General features: G+C 42.0%; 1 protein-coding gene across 2 annotated transcripts in view; it reads right to left on the reverse strand.

Annotated features, from left to right (window-relative positions):
- Nucleotides 1-8,567, reverse strand: part of LOC118406608 (prostaglandin reductase 1-like) — a 290,606-nt gene that overhangs the window by 197,780 nt on the left and 84,259 nt on the right. The gene's annotated exons all lie outside the window — the stretch shown is intronic.

Genomic DNA, 8,567 nt, shown 5'->3' on the forward strand with positions numbered 1-8,567 from the left:
GTTCACCCTCTTTTTGTCAAAAAAGCTAAATTTGGCCCTTTGAACCAAAAATAGCAGATTTCAACCCAAAGATGAGATGTCGACAAACGATGTCCGATTTCCTTCGAACCAACTTTATTGAGTGCGGAATAACTTCCTGACATCTCGTTCACCCTCTTTTTGTCAAAAAAGCTAAATTTGGCCCTTTGAACCAAAAATAGCAGATTTCAACCCAAAAATGAGATGCACTGCACAAAAAGGCAGATTTCCACAAGTTCCCAACATTGTGCACGATGGTGAAACCTGACGTGCCCTCACCGTGGGCACGGGTTTCCACGGGCTGCCTGTTCCAGCGTGCCCCTACAATGAAAACCTGTGCGCACAAAAGGGCACGCCAAGAGTCCGCGCGTCCCACTGTTGCACACTTCCCGTGTTGAACAATTATCGTTAACAATAGAGGGCTGAGAAGTGTCTGATAATTCAGTTATGTGAATTGTCAAGTAAAAATACCCAGAACCCTTGCCACATACACGAAACTCAACAAACTACTTTACCTCTATATACAGATCGCGTGTAAGATTAATGTCACTACTGAAGCAACATATTCAATTTCAACGGAGTGTAACTAATCATATGAATTGTTTTCTATGCATTACATGAGTTAATTGTCATCTAGGCTTTAATCTGAAGTGCGGCGCCTATCAACGCATAGATTCTATTAGATTGAAAGTGATGTTCTTCGGTCAGTCGGCTTTGTTTATACAGTATATCAACGCCGCATTCCGACACCATGTTGGATCTTCATTATACTCACTCCTTGTTTGTCAAAAAAATCGATTCAAACTTTTTAAAAGATTATTAGGTTATGGAGAACTTGTTCAATATTTGTATAGTTCACTTTCAAAGTTTAATTTTGGTTTGTATCGGTATTATGGAGATTGTCTGCCTGGCTTGGTTTTGGGTTGAATATTTAGGGGCGGAAGTTTGAATACTAATGAACTCAGCAAATGCCTATTACAAGTGGGTAATACATGTACCGACGAGCAATGTGAAAAGCAAGAAGGTTAGCTACAGGACTTCCACCAGCACCCCTCCCCCAATACACATTTCATTGTTTTGTTTTGTTTTGAAAACATGGTATCCCGACGCGCGTGTCTGATAGCCTCCTTCGCAGGCTACGAGGAGGGTTGGATTTTATTTTATGGGGGGTTCTAAGGTTTTCTAAAGCCGGGAAAGTAATTTTGCCATGGAAGGGAGTTTAGCGGAGGGCTACATACACAGGGTTTTAGTTGGTCGATAATCTTAGGTACCTTTTTTGTTTTGGTTGGTAGGCTTTCTGCAGACACAAATGATTTATCTAAAGCCCAAGGTGTTTTGAAAGAATATTAGAACTTATGCAATTGTGTATTTGATAAAAACAATGATACACAGGAAAAGCTGAAGCTTCCTTTAGTGAACTAAGAATACTTGTAGAATGCAGGGCGTTATGTACAAACCCATTGCTGTGACATACCAAGGAGGTTAAAGACCTCCTTGGACATACACACAAATAATATATACAATGAGTTATTGTGTCTGTTTGTATTCAAATACCCATCCGAAGTAGCCAATCGTATTTCACACATGAGGCGGGTGTTTGAAAATGTGGACCAATCAACAAACGTGTCCAAATTTTCAAACCTGTGACGGTTTTCATTTCAAATCTTCTCATTCAGAGTGCTTTCGCGCAGTCCGACCGGCCGATAGCTAAGTATTTGATCGCACCAATACGCACGACAAACAGCGCAGGTAAACTCATTGAGAGACCGGACATTATCTTGCCATCGAATTGAATTCCACTAGGACCAAGTTCTACTTTTAGAGCAACAACTGTCCTCCTGACTATTACCCAGTCTACCGAGGGTCGGGCGGGCTCTCTGTGGGTGGGTTGTGCTGATCCCCGCCGCACGGATCGCCAGACGCGCCCCTGACTGTTAGCTCTACGTGGTACACAAGTTTCTGTCCGGTCGGCTTGGGTGATTTGGAGTTCCTTTGGCTCCGTGGAGGCCCTACATGTTTCACGATGGATTGGATACCACTGTTACGAACTCGCACGTCCACGCTTGGAATTCTGCAGCGACTTTGTGATTTTATATGCTCGTGATCATTACTAGCAACTGGCTAAACAAGGAGGTTAAAAAAAAAACTCCTTGGTTTAAAGGACACTTGGACATCATAATGTACAGAGCAGGAATGCGGAATTCAAGAGACCTACAGGAATTTTTCTGTCATCAAACTTGGAGCGACTGCACAGTGGAGCAAGGACAACGTTTACAACGTCCTTGAGTGGAGCGACTACGGATAACCACCCCAAAACAACAGGATGGTGGACCGACGAACCTCTGGAAGCCAAAGGAGCTACAGCACTAAGTACATATGAAGGAACGCGTCAGGAGCGGTCGACTCTCAAAAATAAAAAAAAATAAAACGAAAAACAACGAAAGATAATTCACAATTCAGAAAGAATGAAAGAAAACACATTATATAGAGGGGAAGGGAAAAGCCGGGAGGGTAAATTTTTGGGCTGGGAAAGCCCGGGGCAGTGCAAATGGCGCTGCTTTTAATGACAAAGGGTGTAATTACGGCGCGGCCGAGGCCCGGGGAGATAATTAGCCAATAATTAGCCGCTAAGTTATGCACGAGTCATTCGCACACAAAAGCATACGTCGATAGTTTCCACGCGTACGCACAAGTTTACTAAGATTGCACGGCTAGTGCACACGGGTTTCCACAGGAAGGGCACGTTATGCACACGCGAGTGGTCCGTTTACTCGGATTTGCACGGGTGCCCCATATAGGGGCACGTCACGTTCGCACAGTGGGCACCCGTTGAAACCCGTGGAAACTCTTAATTTACTTGCATGTGTACACGGGTTTGCAAAGCGGAAATCTGCCTTTTCGCGCAGTGATGTCGACAAACGATGTCCGATTTCCTTCAAACCAACTTTATTGAGTGCGGAATAACTTCCTGACATCTCGTTCACCCTCTTTTTGTCAAAAAAAAAGCTAAATTTGGCCCTTTGAACCAAAAATAGCAGATTTCAACCCATCCTAGTTCAAATTATGATGTTCCTGTGTTGATTGAAACGTGGTCTATGTGACTCTAAGGGGTACTGAAAACGAACAATGCCATGTACTTTTGCGCCTTTTGAAGACAGGTACTAGATGAATCGATTGTTACGTACGGAGGAAGGGAGAAATATCGGAGCTGTTAACAGCACGGGAACGTCAATATATAAAGCTAGTTTTGATAACCTTTCGTCTACAGTTACTAATGCTATTTTCACCCCGCTCAAAAGACACCATGCGCCAAATAATGTAGGGTTAGAGGTATATATCGTAAAATAGACGCAGGTTTCCATAGAAGTCTTTCAAAGACACTTTCATTATGCCAACACTTTCATTTTGAGTGCCTGCACTCAAATGTTTTGGAGATATTTGAACGCAAGGTCAATAATGCGTGAGTTCTTATCTGAAGTTCAACTGCATATATCTCAATACCAAAGTACAACCATCATATGGTATTTCAGATCACAACTAAGCACACTTTCATGCCTATTTCAGCCGAATTTGAAGTAATTCTGTGGTAGTTTGAAGGAGATACAAAAGTAAGAGACGTTTTAGCCTTGCGTAAATCGAGGCCGCTTGTCAACTGCACTTGTTCGCATGGACAATTTCGGGCAAAATTCTACCGCATCAAAGGTAATTGCGTTTTTCTCTGTAAGACGAGAAAGGAGTGAAATATCTCAAAGAAATTTTCAGGAAAGCCGGTTAGTACGCTTATCTAGCTGTGTTCCTAATAGGTTTTCTCTCGCTTTATTCTGTTAGGAGATATAAGGCTTTGAACTATTGTCATTTTCACCCCGCTCAAAAGCCCACCTTCGGAAAGTAGGTTTTACCCCAAACTCCCTGTAGGGTTAGATATCTAAAGTAAAAAGGACGCAGTTTTTCATAGAAGTCTGTCAAATACATTGTCATGATGCCACCACTTTCTTTCTGACTACTTTCAATAAAAAATTTTGGAGATATTTGAACTTTTATTTGGACGCAAGGTCAAAAATGCGTGATTTCCTATCAGAAGTTCAACTGCACGTATCTCGATACCAAAGTACAAACATCATATGACGTTTCAGATCCTAGCTAAGTACACTTTCATGCATATTTCAGCTAAATTTGAAGTAATTCTGTGGTACTTTGAAGGAGATACGAAAGTAAGAGACGTTTTAGCCTCGCGCAAAGCGAGGCCGCGTGTCAACTGCGCTTGTTTGCATGGACGATTTCGGGCGAAATTTTACCGCATCAAACGTAATCGCGTTTTCCTCTGTAAGACGATATATCTCAATGAAATTTTCAGGAAAGTAGTTTAATACGCTAATCTGTGGTGTTGATAACTTTGCTGTTGCTTGATTCTGTTAGGAGATATAAGGCTTTGCACAGAGGCCTTAAGAATCAAAGTGAGGGATGTGATGAACAGGAAGTGGCGTAAGTTTTTCATTCATGGTTATCACGGTTATCTCAAGCAAATCCTACGGTGGCATAATATACTAGTAGTACATGTATCATTAGCTACATGTAGCCAAGGGGTGTAGCCGGCAATGTGGTGTCAATTGTCTCCTTGGCTGACCACATGCCTTGGCTAGCTTAATGACACTATCTTATGCCACCGTAGGATCTGCTTGGAGATAAGTTATCAAGCACTCCAGGCATGGGCAACATACACTGTCTAACAATGTAGCTTTATATGGGCATGATACTGTAAATAATGGTATTATAAAATAAGTTTTCTAAAGCTAAGTATAGAAATGATGAAATGAATAATTGTTTTTCAGTGTTTAATGTATAAACTACTGATGGATATTCATAGCAGAACAGAACATAGCAGAACATACTACAAACAGTAATCTAGAAAATGTGGAGTAAGTATTCTAAGTCAGACTAGATAGTATGTAAATCCAGGACTGCCTGAAAATCAGGTCCAGCTTGATCTGTGTGTACGTTCCTGGTAAAACAAATGAAGTGAAGTGAAGATAATAGACTTATTTTGACTATTGTTAAGTGTTTCCGAGGGTTATATTAGAATTGCTGGTGGTAGGGGGGGTGGGGTGGATTATTTCTTAAAAATGTATGTTTCTGCGATCAAAATGTGCACTTCAGTGAATGGTATGTTGGGAAAGACTCAATGATACCCATGTCAGGTCAACCCGTCAACGTCTTTGAAATCTAAAATAATTCCATTTTCTGGCCTGTATATTACCTTTGTTGGGCAAGGTCATTGAAAAAACAACCTATGACCCTATGTACACTGCACATCAAACACATTTGAAACAAATGAGTAAACAGGTATTGTTCAGTTTTAATAAGTGTTCTAAATATGGTGTATCAAACTATCATGAATATACAGTATCCCAGTAAATGTCGTACTCCTATTGGAGAAGGACATTTACAGTCTTCAAATACAAATCAGTCTATACAACTAGGTAAAAAAAAGATTTATCTCCATATATCTTTTTTGTGACATCCATCACTATTCTTCAGCGTCGCTAGAATGAACTGGCAGAACAATTCAATGCAGGTACATCTAACTAGACAAATGGTTGAACATATGCAAATGTTACTCAACATACAGTATTACACTTCTCAGTACAAAGTACTACAGTATCGAAGAATATAAAATATTGTGCTAAATACAGCATACATTATGGCACTACTATTATAGCTTTATACAGGTTTAGAGGCTTCTTGCGACAACTGTATACATGTGCCACTCAGAGTCAGATGACTTGGTATCAAATGGAATTGGCATCAAAGGAACCAATTATTATACAACCCCACACAGATTTTACAAACCATCAGGACACTCTACTCCTAAACAAATCTACATGTCAACTTCAACTTTTTCTATATACAGTACATGTACATGTACATGTAGTCTTCTGTCAAGCCAAAAATGTTGTTAACAACTTAAGCTGGTGCTTTGACCATTCTATGGACAGGTGACAGGGGGATGCATGAAGAGCTCCATCTCCTGCTGTGTAATTAGCTTCTCCACTTCTGCCAATACACGTTTTCAGACATCAATGCCCTGAAAAAAAATCTGTCCACAGTGATGTACTTCTGACATGTGACTTCTGATCAAACACTAACACTCAGTCACCCATTCAATCTTTTTCTCAGGTTTATAAGGTCACACCAATTGAAGCAATTGGTTCTCAGAATTGCCCATTCCTATTTTTCCAAAAATGAAAAAAAAAAAAATTCAACACACTTGCCATTCAGCATATTATCACCATTACAAATAACTTTCCAGTATGGTAAATTGGCTTACAGACAAGTATAAGCTCATTACTTGGCACATCCATCATTGCAGTGAATTTTTTCAATCATGAAGACATGTTAAAAACATTAAAACTGTACATACAGGTGCAGCTACTGCAAAGAGGTAACTTTTGTTTGCTTTTTTTCAAGCTGACAATGTATTATTCTTCATGTTTGGTATTAGCCCTTATTTAAAGCTTTTGCAAGTTTTTGCAATTTCTTGCTGGCCTTGTTGTTAATCCAAGAGCTGTCAAATTGAGCTTTTGTGGCCTAAGTTGTATAATAAATCAGTAAAATACCTTGCCTGGTCTCCACAACAACAAATCATAAAAATATTACACATATGGTATTTTTTAAGCTGGTGCCAAGACTAGGGAACCATGAAAATTGTACATGTATGGTATTTACCTGGTATAAAGACCAACAAGCCATACATATATTACCTGTATTGTACCTTACCTGTATAACCCAAACAACTGCTACCTGTACGGTACCAACAGTAACCTGGTCTCCAGATCAACCAGACATAAAACTACTACCTGTACGGTGCCTTCCCTGGTCTCCAGACAAGAAAGCCATACAACTGCTACCTGTACAGTACCTTACCTGGTCTCCAGACCAACAAGCCATCCAACTGCTACCTGTACGGTGCCTTACCTGGTCTCCAGACAAGAAAGCCATACAACTGCTACCTGTACAGTACCTTACCTGGTGTCCAGACAAACAAGCCATAAAACTGCTACCTGTGCGGTACCTTACCTGGTGTCCAGATCAACAAGCCATACAACTGCTACCTGTACAGTACCTTACCTGGTCTCCAGACCAACAAGCCATAAAACTGCTACCTGTACGGTGCCTTACCTGGTCTCCAGACAAGCAAGCCATACAACTGCTACCTGTACAGTACCTTACCTGGTGTCCAGACCAACAGGCCATAAAACTGCTACCTGTACGGTACCTTACCTGGTCTCCAGACCAACAAACCATACAACTGCTACCTGTACAGTACCTTACCTGGTCTCCAGACCAACAAGCCATAAAACTGCTACCTGTACGGTACCTTACCTGGTCTCCAGACAAGAAAGCCATACAACTGCTACCTGTACGGTGCCTTACCTGGTCTCCAGACAAGCAAGCCATACAACTGCTACCTGTACAGTACCTTACCTGGTCTCCAGACAAACAAGCCATACAACTGCTACCTGTAGGGTGCCTTCCCTGGTCTCCAGACAAGAAAGCCATACAACTGCTACCTGTACAGTACCTTACCTGGTCTCCAGACCAACAAGCCATCCAACTGCTACCTGTACGGTACCTTACCTGGTCTCCAGACAAGAAAGCCATACAACTGCTACCTGTACGGTGCCTTACCTGATCTCCAGACAAGCAAGCCATACAACTGCTACCTGTACAGTACCTTACCTGGTGTCCAGACCAACAGGCCATAAACCTGCTACCTGTACGGTACCTTACCTGGTCTCCAGACCAACAAGCAATACAACTGCTACCTGTACAGTACCTTACCTGGTCTCCAGACAAACAAGCCATAAAACTGCTACCTGTACGGTGCCTTCCCTGGTCTTCAGACAAGCAAGCCATACAACTGCTACCTGTACGGTACCTTACCTTGTGTCCAGACAAACAAGCCATACAACTGCTACCTGATTGGTACCTTACCTGGTGTCCAGATCAACAAGCCATACAACTGCTACCTGTGCGGTCCCTTACCTGGTCTCCAGACAAACAAGCCATACAACTGCTACCTGTACGGTACCTTACCTGGTGTCCAGATCAACAAGCCATACAACTGCTACCTGTGCGGTCCCTTACCTGGTCTCCAGACAAACAAGCCATACAACTGCTACCTGTACAGTACCTTACCTGGTGTCCAGACCAACAGGCCATAAACCTGCTACCTGTACGGTACCTTACCTGGTCTCCAGACCAACAAGCAATACAGCTGCTACCTGTACAGTACCTTACCTGGTCTCCAGACAAACAAGCCATAAAACTGTTACCTGTAGGGTACCTTACCTGATGTCCAGATCAATAAGTCATAAAACTGCTACCTGTTCGGTGCCTTACCTGGTCTACAGACTAACATTAGCCATAAAACTGCTACCTGTACAGTACCTTACCTGGTCTCCAGACCAACAAGCCATACAACTGCTACCTGTACGGTGCCTTACCTGGTCTCCAGACAAGCCAGCCATACAACTGCTACCTGTACAGTA

The sequence above is a fragment of the Branchiostoma floridae genome, chromosome 19 (genome assembly GCF_000003815.2).
Source record: "Branchiostoma floridae strain S238N-H82 chromosome 19, Bfl_VNyyK, whole genome shotgun sequence".
NCBI lineage: Eukaryota > Metazoa > Chordata > Leptocardii > Amphioxiformes > Branchiostomatidae > Branchiostoma > Branchiostoma floridae.